The sequence below is a fragment of the Pollicipes pollicipes genome, unplaced genomic scaffold (assembly GCF_011947565.3).
Source record: "Pollicipes pollicipes isolate AB1234 unplaced genomic scaffold, Ppol_2.1 Scaffold_7262;HRSCAF=8765_pilon_pilon_pilon, whole genome shotgun sequence".
In the NCBI taxonomy this organism is placed as follows: Eukaryota; Metazoa; Arthropoda; class Thecostraca; order Pollicipedomorpha; family Pollicipedidae; genus Pollicipes; species Pollicipes pollicipes.
In genome coordinates, this window is record NW_023597055.1 from 3,947,416 (window position 1) to 3,963,144 (window position 15,729).

The 15,729-nt window shown below is 59.3% G+C and overlaps 1 pseudogene; it reads left to right on the forward strand.

Annotated features, from left to right (window-relative positions):
* Window positions 1-267: 267 nt before the first annotated feature.
* LOC119114113 (diacylglycerol kinase epsilon-like) lies at window positions 268-10,594 on the forward strand (annotated as a pseudogene).
* Window positions 10,595-15,729: the final 5,135 nt, after the last annotated feature.

A 15,729-nucleotide genomic window follows, 5' to 3' on the forward strand; every position in this document is an offset into this window, starting at 1 on the left:
GCTTAAAAGTTTTTTGGAGGTATGGGGACAATGTGTTCCCTCCTTCTTGCCATTCTGTGCAATCCTGTAGGGTGATGCCAGATTTATGCAAGGATGAAGAGAGGTAACTCTCTCCCCCCCCCCTTTCCTCGATACCAGTTTAAGTGTGGCTACTAACAGGAACCCTCCAGAGCAGCCTGGTCCAACCGCGCCAGCGTCGGTCAGCACGCCCTCCTACTGCGGCGCCACTCCGCCACGTGACCGGGCCGCGCCAGCCTGCCCCTGGCCATGGAGGCAGAGGTGTCAGTTCGCGACGCGGCCGCCTCGGTGTTGGTGGCGCTGCTGGTCGGCTTCCTGGTGCGCCGCATGCTGAAGCGGACGCCGCGCGTGCTGACCCGCGACACCCGGCGCGGCCACCGCTGGTCCCACACCGCATGTTCTCTCAGGTGGGACACTGGGGCATGGACTCAGGCGCTCAGTCATCCCGAGTCGGCGTGGTCGTTGGGGCGTCCTGCTGTGCCGTGATGCTGGGCGAAGAGCCGAGGCTGATCATGAGTTCGGTAATTGCCCCGCGAGGAGCTCATGGGAGAGCTCAGTGGTTAGCTCATGGGAGAGTTCAGTGGTTAGCCCATGGGGGGAGCGCAGTGGTTAGGTCATGGAAGAGCTCATTGGCTAGCCCAGAGGAAGATGCAGTGGCTATCTCAGGGGAGGACCATATGCCCGACGCCTCACAAGCTGTCACAAACAGGAGCCCACTTAGACTCTTCCGCTCGCCGCCCGCGCCCTCACACCCCTCCCCCTCCGTCCGCCAGCCGAGCTACTGCAACATCTGCGAGTCGCTGCTGATGACGTCACAGGGCGCCTGCTGCGACGCAATGCGGCGTGTGCGCCTGCCATCCGTGCGTGCGCTCGGCCAACAAGCAGCTGACCTGCAAGGCGGTGACGTCACGCGAGACTTCCCACAAACACCACTGGGTGCAGGGTGAGTCGGCCGGTGACGCGCCACCGAGCGCATCGCCCGGTGGAGAGAGGGAGGGAGGGGCGTGTAGGGAAGATCAGGATCGCTCCACGGTAGAGCGTGTGGGAAGGAATCGGCTGGCGTGGAATGACCTCCGCAGTTGAGATATCCTTAAATTGAAATAATGCTAAAATCTAAACTCTAATCATGTTAATCAAACTTAAGTCCTTGTCGCCTACCTGTGTGACAAGGAGGTTGGAGCGGACCATGCCGGACTCCATGCAAATGGATGTGCCCGCTGCCGCGCATGCCCTGCCGCGTTCCCCGTCATGGATGAAGCACGGGCACGATTGGGGAGTGCCCGAGCGAAGTTTGGGTTGGGTCCAGTGAGAGTTGTTTCGGCACCAACGGGGTTCTGCGAGTATTGTTACACGGTGATGGAGGATATAGGTAGCCACGGAACCGCTGCTTCGGCCGGAATGCGTGTGATTTTGCTAGGTATATCATTCTCATTTCAGAACGGTCTCAAAACGAAAGTAATATGCCTGAGCAAAGGACATCGAGCTTTTTCGCAGCATGCTGCGAACTAACAGCTCTGCCACGCACGTGCTTCGAGCTCCGCAATGATCAAATAAGTGACATTGTAACATAAGTGGCATTGAGTGGTTGGGTGTCGTGGCATGGGTGCCAGTGACGAGGACCGACTCCAGTGGCATGGGTGCCAGTGGCGAGGACCGGCTCCAGTGGCATGGGTGCCAGTGACGAGGACCGACTCCAGTGGCATGGGTGCCAGTGACGAGGACCGGCTCCAGTGGCATGGGTGCTAGTGACGAGGGCCGGCTTCACTGGCATGGTGTGCTAGTGACGAGGACCGACCCCAGTGGCATGGGTGCCAGTGACGAGGACCGGCTCCAGTGGCATGGGCGCCAGTAACGAGGACCGACTCCAGTGGCATGGGCGCCAGTGACGAGGACCGACTCCAGTGGTATGGGTGCCAGTGGCGAGGACCGACTCCAGTGGCATGGGTGCCAGTGACGAGGACCGGCTCCAGTGGCATGGGCGCCAGTAACGAGGACCGACTCCAGTGGCATGGGCGCCAGTGACGAGGACCGACTCCAGTGGCATGGGTGCCAGTGGCGAGGACCGACTCCAGTGGGCATGGGTGCTAGTGACGAGGACCGGCTCCACTGGCATGGGTGCCAGTGACGAGGACCGACTCCAGTGGCATGGGTGCCAGTGACGAGGACCGACTCCAGTGGCATGGGTGCTAGTGACTAAGACCGACTCCAGTGGCATGGGTGTCAGTGACGAGGGCCGACTCCTGTGGCATGGGTGTCAGTGACGAGGGCCGACTCTTGCGGCATGGGTGCCAGTGACGAGGGCCGGCTCCAGTGGCAGTGACCGTGTCCGGTGCGTGCTCCGGCTCGTCCGCGTTGGACGGCCGCCAGCCCGCGGCTGTCCCGCGCGGACGGGCCGAACCGTGCGTCCGTCTGGGAAGACGCGCCGTTTGGGGACTGATGTGTGGGGGATGGGGAGAGGACTGCGCGCGGGCAGCGACGCTTGACCTGCGCGTGCGCGGCCGGCCGCAGGGAACCTGCCGTTCGACTCGGCCTGCGAGGTGTGCGAGGCGGGCGTGGGCGACTCGCCGGCGCTGGTCGGCCTGCGCTGCTGCTGGTGTCAGCGCACCGTGCACGACGAGTGCAGGAGGAACATGTCCGAGGTGAGGACTGCGGCGGGGAACGTGGGCGAGGTGAGGACTGCTGTGGGGAATGTGGGTGAGGTGAGGACTGCTGCGGGGAAGGTGAACGAGATGAGGACTGCTGCGGGGAATATGTCCGAGGTGAGGACTGCTGTGGAGAACGTAGGCGAGATGAGGACTACTACGGGGAGCACGTCGATGGTGAGCATCGCCGCTAGGAGCATATGTCCAAGGTGGGGACTGCCGCTGGGAAGGGGCATGTCTGACCTGAGGACTACCACTAGGGGTCATGATGGCGAGGACTGCTGTTGGGACGTGTTTCGAAGGAACCGTCCGACCAGGTATCAGAGATGTCTGACCTTAAGGGTAGTACCTGAAACAGGGCGCGTGGCGCCGGTCCCCTCTCCGTCCGGCTATGTAGCGCACCTGCGTGACCCGCCCTCTGTCACGCCCACCTGCGCGCGGCAGGTGTGTGACCTGGGCGAGTTCGCCGAGTTCGTGGTGCCGCCGCACTGCGTCAAAGTGCGCGCCACCCGCACCGTGCCTCGCCGCCTGGCCATCTCCCAGGTCGCAGAGCCCGGCGCGGCCGCCAACAGAGACTGGACGCCGCTGGTGGTGATCGGTGGGTGAGGCGGCGTCAGAGGCGCGCGCGCGCGGGGGGGAGGCGCCTTCGCGCCGCGCTGCCGACCGACGGTCGTGTGACGTCACGGACGGATACTCAGATGGGGCGGACTGGAGGTGGGATAATTATTGTCGTTATGTCGACGGTCAATATAAGCCCAGTGGACAGCAGCCTGGTAGACAGTATGCCGGGACAGTACGATGATATCTACGATCTTAGCGGACGTCACACGTTGTAGAATTAACAGAATTTAGGCGTAGCTGGGTAGTTCGTTCTGCCCTCAAACTATCCAGATAAAACCCATGTTATACCTCCTAGTTATATTGCCGTTGTACCTCCAATTTGTATTGTCGCTCTGTCCGCGTAGATCCGCGGGCGTGTACGCGAACATCGGCAGAACAGTCGGGATTCTGATCACGTGCATCGCAGGCACTCACTGTGGGCGGCCGCCGCGCTCCTGTTTGTTTGGCGTGGGTCAAAGGTCCGGTCGCAGACCTCGTGCGCAGCGGCGTGCTCTGCACCCAGCTCTGCATCGCAGACCTCGTGCGCAGCGGCGTGCGACTGCACCCAGCCGGCGTGCTCGGCTGGGACCCCGTCTGCCTCTGACGTGACTGTACCCAGCGGGCGTACCCAGCTGGAACCCCGTCTGCCCCTGACGGTCATTGTACCCACCGGGCGTACTCAGCGGGCGTACCCAGCTGGTACCCCGTCTGCTTTTGACGGAACTGTACCCAGCGGGCGTACCCAGCGGGCGTACCCAGCTGAGACCCCGTCTGCCCCTGACGTCACTGTACCCATCGGGCGTACTCAGCGGGCGTACCCAGCTGGGACCCCCCGTCTGCCCCTGACGTCACTGTACCCATCGGGCGTACTCAGCGGGCGTACTCAGCTGGGACCCTGTATGCTTCTGACGCCGGTGGAGCGGCCCTGTCCGCAGGTAATCGGAAGTCGGGGAACAATGACGGCGAGCAGGTGCTCTCGGCGTTCCGGAGATATCTCAACCCGGCGCAGGTCAGCGCGCCGCCTGCCCCGCCGCCGGCACCTGGTGGTGTCCAGTCACGCCCCGTCGCTCGACCCCAGCCCAGTCACGCTCCGTCGCTCGAACCCCAGCCTGGTCACGCCACGGCGCTCGACCCCAGCCCGGTCACACTCCGGCGCTCGACCCCCAGCCCTATCACGCTCCGTCGCTCGACCCCAGCCCTGTCACGCTCCGTCGCTCGACCCCAGCCCGTCACGCTCCGTCGCTGGACCCCAGCCCGGTCACGCTCCGTCGCTCGACCCCAGCCGGGTCACGCTCCGTCGCTCCACCCCAGGCCGGTCACGCTCCGTCGCTCGATCCCAGCCCGGTCACGCTCCGTCGCTCCACCCAGCCCGGTCACGCTCCGTCGCTCCACCCCAGCCCTGTCACGCTCCGTCGCTGGACCCCAAGCCCGGTCACGCTCCGTCGCTCCACCCCAGCCCGGTCACGCTCCGTCGCTCACCCCAGCCCGGTCACGCTCCGTCGCTCTAACCCCAGCCCGGTCACGCTCCGTCTCTCGGCCCCAGCCCGGTCACGCTCCGTCGCTCCACCCCAGCCCGGTCACGCTCCGTCGCTCTACCCCAGCCCGGTCACGCTTCCGTCTCTCGGCCCCAGCCCGGTCACGCTCCGTCGCTCCACCCCAGCCCGGTCACGCTCTGTCGCTCCACCCCAGCCGGGTCACGCTCCGTCGCTCGACCCAGCCGAAACTGAATCCACGGGGCCGACCAGGCCTGCGCTTGGCGCCGAAGTCGGCGTCGCTGTTGTGGTATAGACTCGGCGATTGCAGTTTGGGTGAAATGTGGATCAGAACATGACGGGTTCTGTGGGATTAGCTCGTATTGTCGTATCTCCCTCGTGCCGTCGTTGTATGTGACGGTGTTGATTTTGTGTCATCTTCCGTTCTCCCTACGCATATCATGGCTCCCAGTTTTTGAATGATATTTCAGTATTAACCAATAATTGCGTCTATTTGCGTTCATACCATATCGAATGAAGGATCTCAGCTTTGCCATATGTTCCAATGTTTGATAGCTGCAGTGGGCCACGTAACAAAATAAGTTCAGTGTCTTTGCCCAGTAGTTGACTTGTGCGTTGGTATTAGACCATGCCATTGTGGTGGTAGTGGGGGGGGGGGGGGCTACCACCAGAACTGGTGAAGACCTCAGCTACTTTGCCGGTGTCCTCCACCAGATCGCGTCCCGGCGGAGCGGCCCGCGGAGGACGGTCGGGGACAATGCCATCTAGTGAGCCACGTCCAGACTGTCAGTTGTCGATGTCGCCGACAGGTGGTGGACCTGGCGGAGCAGCGGCCGGAGGACGGCCTGGAGTGGTGCCACCTGGTGGGCTCCGAGAGGTGTCGCGTTCTCGTGGCCGGAGGTGATGGCACGGTCGACTGGGTGCTGAACGCCATCGACAACCTCAGGCTCGAGGCAGGTCACTGCACTGCTCTGGCACTGTTGTCGTTTTTGCAGCGGGGTAAAGTTGCGTGTGCCAGTTTGGACTGCTCAGCCCCATGTATTGTTGCATTTGAAGAAGTTTGGTTATGTTAAGCTGTACCAGTTTCGCACGGGACGGCAGGTGCATGGCGCTCTGTGTTGAACATATTTCTTTCTTGAACGCGTTGAACATATTTCCGTTTATGTAAGCCCTGAACCCTTTGGTGTGAAGCTTATTTGGCGTGGTCGGATGGTCTCATGTCCATCAGGTATTTGGGAATCGTGATTGTGTACTAACTGTACACATTGGCTGACTAACACAGCATCACACTGCGGTAAAGCCTTACGGACATCCATGAAGTCTCCGCCAGCCATCATCCTGCCAGTGGGTTGTACTCCAGCATGAGTTAACCGTTATCAATCACATTTTCCACGCCGATCGCCAGCCAATGAGCGCCGACATGTCCGCCTGTGTCTCTGCCGCCATCTATGCGCCGCCACCAGCGGCGGTGTTTGCGTGGGCCGCCGCTGGTGGTGCTGTCCGCTGACGCTGGCGGTGCCGCGCAGCCGCCGCCGGCCGTCGGTATCCTGCCGCTGGGGAACCGGCAACGACCTGTCGCGCGTGCTCGGCTCGGGCGAGGCCTACACCGAGGTGGACCCGCAGCGTGTCATTGCGGCGGCTCGCCGACGCCCGGGTCATCCTCGTCGACCGCTGGCTGGTAAGCGGGCTCCGGCGATGGCCGCGCCGCTGACTGAGCTGGTGCTGTGCCGATCCGGGGGGCGAACCCCCGCGGTTTGACCTACTTTTAGGGATAGCTGGATAGGAAGGGCATCAGTGTGGGATATGATTTGCTCCATTGAGTCCCCCCCCCCCCCATTGTTGAGGCCTTCGCTTGCATCTAAAACGTGAGGTAAGTAGTTAAGCCACTGTACTTACTGACGTCGTTGTACTGGTGTGGCCAGTATCAAACTATGTCTGAGGTTGTGCGAGTATGTTAGAGGCTAGGTCAAATTTGCGCGAAGTTTTCTTTTGTGGTTCTGCCTAATCTGTGGTTGGTAGAACCAAAAACAGCTGATACGATGACCTGGTTAAGGTCGATTTTAGCTTGGGTTTTTTCGGAATATTTGCTGGGTTAACTTTGGGAATACTCTGATATTTGCGGATACACTAATACATACGTTGACGCATACGAATATTGGGTATAATATCCCAAACATGAAAGATCAACTACAGAGAAGCTTCAACAGCTGTCAGGTAGATTCATTCTTGTCAACCCTCTCGCCTGCTAGAATGTAACGGACCCGTGACCCCCACGTAGGTCCGGCTATAATTAACACTCCGCAGCTCCCAGGTACGTTACTGACCTGGCACGCTGGCACTGCTCGGTGGAGCACACTGGCTGCCGGCTCATGTGACCCCCGTGAAGCGGATGCGCCTGATCCTGCCCCTCCCCGTCGGAGGTGTACCGGCTACGCCCCGCCCTTCCCCTGCCGGAGGTGCAGCAGCTGACCGCCGAGCCCTGGCCGTGCCGCAGGTGCAGCTGGACCCCCTGCGGCACGTGCACCTGCCCGGCTCCACGGTTCGCATGACCAACTACGTCAGCCTGGGCGTGGACGCGCTGGTGACGCTCAACTTCCACAAGACGCGCGAGTCGCCGCACTACCTCTGGAGCAGCCGGCTGGTGAACAAGGTGCGTGCCGGCACTAGAGGTGGGGAGGGGGGGGGAGGGGGGGCGGGATGACGCCTGGTGCGTGCCGGCCCGAGAGGGGGAGGCTGACACCTGGAACAGCCGGCTGGAGAGGGGGGGGGGAGGGGGCCGACACCTGGAGCAGCCAGCTATTGAACAAAATACCTGCTGGCCCGAGAGGGGGCGGGCTAACACCTGGAGCAGCCAGCTGGTGAACAAGGTGCTTGCCGGGCCGAGAGAGGCGGGCTGACGCGTGGCCAGGCCTGGGCACGCCCCTTCAGTCCGGCTCCTGACCTGCTGACCGGGTGTGCTCCGGAAGCCTCGGCTGAGTCATGTGGCGCGTGTTTGTTCAGGTGGGGGGTCGCTATGGAGCTCTGGGAGATCTTCACAGGTCATAGGCTGCCTGTTGATTTGTTAACGGTAGTGAAGTTTCTCTAATTAATGGTGGTTTATTATTTACCTGCTCTGGCTGTTTTGTGGCTCAAGTAGAATTGAACGACATGTATGTCCGAAGTCCAGACTCTGGACCCTTTTGGTGAGTTCATCCATATAATGGCAACACAATACAGCACAGACACTAATATAATGCAAACAAAAGGTGACCATTCAGTCAGCTGAGCACTCACTGACGGTGGCTTCTGCGGGTGTCTATGATACTTCGTTCTCGGGTTTGCGTGCTTACTTTGCGTATTCTCCTCTACCATGATAAAACCAGGGTTTGAATCTTTCCGGTTTCGTGCACGTGCGCTCACGTTTTTGCGTGGTCCGCGAGATAGTCGCGTCGGCAGACTCTCAATCGATTACGCCACCTTGAAGCGCCTGTGCGTGACAGGGTGCCCGGACTCTCTTCTGACGCCTTCCGGCCGTCTCAAACGTACCCCTACGGCCCGGATGTGACAGCCGCCCTGACCTGTCGCCCGCAGCTGATCTACTTCTGCTACGGCACCAAGGACGTGCTGGAGCGCGAGTGCAAGGACCCTGCAGCGCAAGCTGACCCTGAAGATGGACGGCCGGCTGGTGGAGCTGCCCGACATCGAGGCGCTGGTGGTGCAGAAACATCGCCACCTGGGGCGCCGGCGTCAGGCCCTGGGAGCTGGGACAGGGTGGGTGCTGTCGAGAGGTGGCGGGGCTGATGGTGGGGAGCTGGGCTGGGCGCAGGGTCAGCACAGGTACCTCGGAGCGCAGCTGCGGCGGGGCTTGGTTCTGTTAGGCGTGGCACAGAAAGGAAGATGGGGCGAGGCTTTGTGGGCTTTGAGAGACGCGTGGTCGGCACTCCGGAGGTCTTCGATGATTCATCGCGCCGTGGTGTCCTGTCGTCTCCGTCCGTCTCGCGCCGAACCCGCGCATCCAGGCTTGGACTGACCTGGGCGGGCTCCGACGGTGCTGCCACCTGGACGCCACGACGCCGTGTGCGCGAAACTCACCAACTTTGACTCCATAACACAACGGCGCGCCGTTGTTCACCAGATCACCATAATGTGATCGCCTGACATCGCTTGCCGCGGCGCGTTCGTGCGAACGCGGTAGTGCTCGGCCCGTGCGGTGATTGGTCGGACCACCGCCGTGCCCCTCTGGTGGTGACCCCCATCTGCCCCGCGGCGCAGGCGCCGGGCCCGCCGGCTGCCAGCGGGCCGACGACGGCCTACTGGAGGTGTTCTGCGTCTACTCGTCGTTTCACAATCGCCCAGATGCAGGTGGGCCTGTCCGAACCGCTGCGGCTCGGGCAGGCCCGCACCATCGAGGTAGGTGGCAGCACCGGCGCAGCGGCGCGGCCCCGGACGGCCGCTCCTGGCGCCGGAGCAGGGGCAGGGCGGGCGGGCTCGCCTAGCACCGCTCCTGGCGTCAATAGCAGAGATGCGGTTTGGTTTGTGACGTTGGCTTGCTGAACAGCTGTAGCCATCGGCGTCGCAGTGTGCTATGTCAACTGTAGCGGGAAAAACCGAAACGGCCGCCCGCGGTGAGCCTCATGAGATGAAAGCAAGCATGTACCCTGCACCCTGCTTAGATCGCGCGGTGCAGGGCCAGAAACGGGGCATTATCCGTGATGATTTTGGGTCTTGGACCATTGATATCAAATCAAAGGCTAGCCACATTCATGGAGTGTAGTTGTCTTTGAAAACTAATACCTCAGGGACGCCTACGTCCGTGCCCCGCGAACGAAAGATGTAGCATCTTTCGTTCGCTAAACATTTTTTCGTTCGTTAAAGTGTCTCATAATGCAACTGCCTGCCGAAACTAGGCCTCGAGCCCGCACCCTGCGGCTTGCGGCAGGTCCGCCGCTCCTAGCTGCGGCGATTGAGCGCGTGGCCATGCCTATGGGCTGGGAGGTTAGCCTCTGCCTGCGTCAGGTCGGGGGAGATCCCCTCACCTGGGACTCGTGACCCGAGACGAGCGTGCCGCACAGGGACAACCGGGCAAGACCTGCCACCTTGGCTGGTTGGCTGCGTGCATATGTGTTCCAGCCGTCCATATCGTGTTTGTTTTCATCCCAGAGGGCGGCTCGCGCGGTTATTATCGCCCACTTGATACATAGACCCACGATAGCGATAGACCCACGATAGCGATAGACCCACGTGATATGGTTCTGACAGCAAAAGGTGAAAATGTGTAGCGCAATTTCTTGGAAATAGAGTTGTCGATAGTCGATTTAGCTCGAAGACCTGCATCTTGTGACCTAAAGACACAAATGCGGAAATATTTGCTTCCGAAATATGTCCAAATTTCCCTTTCTAGGGGTATAAGTGGCTCGATGCGCCGAAAGCTGAAAGTGCTTCTCCTGGTCAGTTTGCGTGGTGGTAGTTACGCCAGTTTTACCTTTGGACGGCAGAGATGCATTCACATAATTACGGCCAAGTCTGATATGTCACGATCCTGCGTGACAAACGAGACCAGATGAGATGAGCAGCAGCCAATCAGCGTCCGGCGAAGCATCAGCCGGCGCGGTGCACTGCTCTCGAGCTCGGCACCTGTAACTAACCGGTGCCGCGGGGTTGCCCAGGTCACGCTGTGCTCCAAGGTGCCGATGCAGCTGGACGGCGAGCCGTGGGAGCAGGGGCCGTGCGTCATCCGCGTCTCCCACCACAACCAGGCGCGCATGCTGCAGATGGCGTGGCCCGAGGGCTGACCGGCCGGGCGCGACCGATCGCGGCCGCAGGGGCGAGCCGGGTCAGGTCAGGGCGGATGAAGCGGGGTCGGATCAGGACGGACTAGCTCAGGTTGGGTCAGCAGGCAAGGCCAGGCCGGGGACGCCGCTGTCAAGGCCAGATCTGGTCAGTCGGAGCCTCCTCCCGTCCGGGGCGGGCGAGGGCGAGCCAGTGACGGCCGAGCTAGGGCAAGGTCGGACCGGACCGGGCGAAGTCGGCGGACCGTTACGCGTCGTCCGGGCCGCTCCCGCCCGTCCGGTGTCCAGCCTCGCCCGCCGGTGGCGCCGGCCGCGCCGCGGCTGGAGCCGCCCCGGCCGCCGCCGAGCGCCGGGAGGCCGGAGGAGAGACAGAGAGAGAGAGGGCGGGAGCGGCCGGCGCAGCTCTGCGGTACGGCGGCACTTCCAGCCCGGCGGCAGCCGCCGCCTGCCCACCGAACACACCAGCGACACGCACAGTCCGGCCCGTGTCGGCAGCGCTGGTGACGCAAGAGCTGACCGAACAGCGCTCCTGGATAGCGGCTGGATTGTCAGATGGGCGGGGCCCGTGTGCCCGCGTCGAGCTTAAGCCCGGGTGGTGCATGTTAGTGTCAGTGGTGAAAGTGTAGCATGACCCGTTTTACGCAGCCCGAGGCTCGTTGTCTCCATACTTTTATTGTTATTGCGACTCGCACGCGCTGTGTCCTAAGCGTTGACCGCGGCTCCTTGTCACGCAGCAGCGGTTCAGTCCAGCGTTTGGTTGTTGTGTTCACGTCTCGTGCCAGTTCCTGTCGCGCGGATGTCGGTGTGTGACTCGTCGTGTTTTAAAGTGTTGTTATTGCGCGCCGCTGTAGCGTGACCCTCGTGTTCTTCCTTGGCGTCTCCCCGCGCGCCCCCGCGCTGTCAGCGTGTGAACGCAAGTAGAGGTGACGACCGGCGAGCTTCTGTTCCTAGCAGAACCATTGACTGCTGGTTGTGCTCCCTGCTTTCCCCGCCAGCGCAAAGCGTGCACTGTTGTCGGGCATTACTTCCCGTGTACTCTGCCTGTTCGTGTGCCTGCGTGGCCCGCGGTCCGCTAGTGCGCTGCTGTTGCGGAATAGTGTCCTGCGTCTCGTCCGTCGACCCGCCTGCCAGCGCGGCTGACGTGACGCTAGGGCCGGCCTGTGTCCGGCTCGGGCAGCCGCTAGGACCGGTCTGTGTCGGCTCGGGCCAGACAGCCGCTAGCGTCGGTCTGTGTCGGCTCGGGCAGCCGCTAGGGTCGGCCTGTGTCGGCTCGGGCAGCCGCTAGGCCGGCCTGTGTCGGCTCGGGCCAGGCAGTCGCTAGGGTCGGCCTGTGTCGGCTCGGGCAGTCGCTGGGGCCGGCCTGTGTCGGCTTGGGCAGCCGCCAGGGCCGGTCTGTGCCGGCTCGGGCAGCCACCGCCGCTGTGCCCTGGCGTACGTGGCAGGGCCGGGGAAACGGAAGGGATGGTGTGTTCATAGGGAACGCAACATGTGTAGGAAGTCCGCGGTGACCCCTGTGGCTTATGCGGGCGTGGTTATTATTAGTTCGGTTGTGCTGTAGGCGCGGGAAATGAAGTTGTATGCATCAGACGTATCCATTCGTGTTCAAGCGGATTGACAGCTGGGATGTTTTAATGGGATGTATTTTTCAACTCTTTGTATTATTTTGTTAAGCGCTTTCATTTAACTTCGTGATGCATTCCAAATATTTACAGTACCTGCACTTCTGTGTCAATAAAATGTATCGCGCTGAACCCGAACGTGCGTGGTCCGAACTTTGTGAGTTTTTACAACAAATTAGCGAAACCAGTCTGGACAAGCTACGGCCCATTCAGGGGTATTGGGCCCAGACGAAAATTGCGGCCGTGCAGGAGACAGGAAATTCGTGCGATTGAGCTGTAGTGGAGGCCATGTGCGAAACGAGTGGTTGTGGGGTACCGTGGACCGTCGGTTGGCCATCGTGACTCACGGCTGTAGTTCCATTTCTTGTTTAAAAAAACGTCATTATGTACGAGGTTCGCTGAACTATTTTCAAAGCATTTGCTTGTAAGCTTTCTGAACAACCTTGCTTGTCATCCAAACTTCCAATATGATGCAATTTTACCCACCCATTAGGTTCAAGCGAGAAGGATAAATTTCCAATCGGAAAACATCACACATTCCGAACAGAGTTCGATCTCGGACCTGGACGAACCGAGGCCACAACGACATGACTGAGCATGGTTTTACCGAGAGAGGAAGGGGAAATCTACGAGACGAACGCACGTCTTATCAAGCGCGCTCGGCACGTGCTGTGGATCCACAGTTATGTTTTTGCAGCGCTCCTTTTAAGAGCAATGATCCGCCAAAAGACGTTTTTTAAACGAAATTTGTAAAGTTGTGGCGCAATCCTTCGATCTCTACCGTGTTTCGCTTTACCAGGAGCTCTCCTCAGGAATCGTCCATAACTCACGTTGCGTATTTTTGGCTGTTTTCAAGCCTTTCCTGCTGACACTGGTCGCGTCGGGCGAACACCCCCCCCCCCCCCCTCTCCCTGCCTGGTGCCACTGCGTTAAGTGTGCAACCGGACAGCGTTAAGCGTGCAACCAGACTGCGTTAAGCGTGCAACCAAACTGCGTTAAGCATAGCGTCCTAAAAGTGAACACCCATTTAGCTCGTCATTGCGCAGAGGCACGGGACAAGGACGACGTGTTGTTTATCATGAGAGAAAGCTGACGTCATCCGCCTGGTTTGAATTCGTTTTTTACATAAATAACTGGCACGGATTGCAACCACACATGAGTGTAACGTCACACTGCCGTCACGTCTGACGTCATTCCCCCTGTTACGCTACTGCCCCTCCCCTTGTTGCGCTTCGGTCACGCCCATACAGCCTCGATCCATGCGTAGTGTAATAAATAGGCCTGTGCAATAATTTTGTAATGTTTTTGCCTTAGCACCGATCGAGGCTGGTCGGCGAGTACTTTTGCGTGGGTGGCGTGTTAGTTTATGGGATCAGGCCGATGGCGTAGCGGAAGCCACAGCGTCCCGGGTGCTAGGAACACGCCGAAGTTAAAAATCTGTGTTTGAAGCCTGAATTTGGTTCATTCTGGAAGCAGTTTGGGAAACGCTTCTGATAAGTCCACTCGCTCGAAGGAAAAACGCCAGGTCCCGGCAACCAGAGCAGATGCATGCTTTAAAGATATTGCGCAGCCTAGACGAATGTGCCGTCTACAAATGACAGGCATCTTACATATCCGCACTGTGTGGACGCCAGCAATTTGCCGGGAAGCGGTCAAGGCAGCCTCCTAGCAATCAATTCCCAATATAGGTCAATGAAATCTAAAACCAGACAGAACCATAGAAACCATAAGGTCATAAAACCCGACTAACTGTTACCCAGACGAAAAGTTATTAATCATGGGCGCGTTCAACTAGACTAACCGTAGTTATCCAGCTTTGAAGTGTGCGTATTTGCAAACGCCTGGACCATCAGCATAATATTGAGTGAATTGAATTAGTCGATAGAGCTGACCGAAATTAACTGGGCTGGCAATATTCATACAATGTTAGCCCCTTGCTGGCCAAGATGCAAGGAATACCGTCCCTGCATTAGCGCGCGCATGCAATAAGTGAACTTCTCCGAGCATAAGTTTCGTAAGACTATGAAGAGCAACGATAAGACCCTTTTCTATGCATTTCGGAATCGTCGGATTCCATTTACTCTCAGTGGTCTGATTTCATTTACCCTTAGTATTTGCCAAAATATGCCATGCGATATGATCATGATGATCATGATCATGACCACGATCATGATCATGGTCATGATCATCGTCCCGCTGGTTCGAGCAAAACAATACTTAAACGGCGTTCAGACGTTTGGTTGTCCAGGTATGCATCGTTCTCATAACAAACTTGTCTTTTAGTTGGTGATGTATGTCGTGCGATTCATACGCACCAATATTATGGACGAATAAGCTTTATTGCTTATGAGAATGCTTCAGCCTTCAGCCGTGATTGCCGTGATTGCCGTGTCGTGTCTGCCGTGATTGCCTCAACGACACTCACCGGCACAAGCGGCCAATTATTGTCCAGCGTGCGTAGTCGAAGCTACTTTTTTCGTTTGGCACGCGCTGCACCACCAGCCGTTTCCTCCGACGTCGGACGCACACTCATTGTGCGGCTTGGTTTGTGGTCACTGCTGTTTCTTTGTTGCACCTCCTTCCTTTTGTTCATCTTTGTCCTCACAACACGGCAAACGGCAATAAATAACCGCATAATGCGACAAAACATCGTGTCATCTAATCGACAACGAATGATCGATAAGCAACCGTGTCAAAACATCACTAGACCGGTGGTGGGGATTTCAGTTTGCCTGGACCACAAGCAGGAACAAAATCAGAAACTCACCAAACACCGCAAATCCAACAGCCTTGCGCCGTAGCTGAAGACAATATTGAGAAAAGAATGCATCCCTTCACTACTTTCCGATCGCAGAACGGAATGGACACGAATGCGCCAATATTACAGCGGACAAATTCATCACACGCATTGACACTGGTACCGCGGGCTTTTTTTCTTTTGGCTATCTTTAAGCACTCCTCAACAGCTCCTGTAGCAAAAATACATGAATAACAGGTACATTCGGAATGGCGTATCGAACAGAAATGGTGTGCAATATTTCAACAGTACGTGCCAAATGGACAGTGGCCAACGTGATCCTTAAAGTTTTCGGCTCGCCTCAAAAAAATTACGCACCTGGGTTTTCTCTGGTTGGAGCATCGTGGCTTCCGGAACAGGTGTACTATGGTTGCTCATCGATGATAGCATATTGCACAACACCCGTGCCAACAACTCTGAGAGCCACGAGCCGAATCGACCGTGGGCCAGGCCGGCCCGGCCCGTGCCAGTGGCCCTACCAGGCAGGAGCCCGGCACAAGGCAGCCGCAGGCGAGCCTCCCAGGGAGCCCACGGAGCCTCGACTCTCGCGGAGCCTGGGCTGGAGCGAGAGGCGCGAGCCTGGAACCGGCGGGCTCCCAGGGAGGCGGGGAGGCGGGCCCTCACCCCCTGCCGCTATCACAGGCTGTTTCGAGGCGCGCGACCGGCGCGTGGCAGGCGGACAGGCGCTACGGGGCAGGGAGCTCCCACTCACCCACGCACGCACGCACGCACGCACGCACGCACGCACGCACGCACGCACGCACGCACACACACACACACTCGGAGAGATGG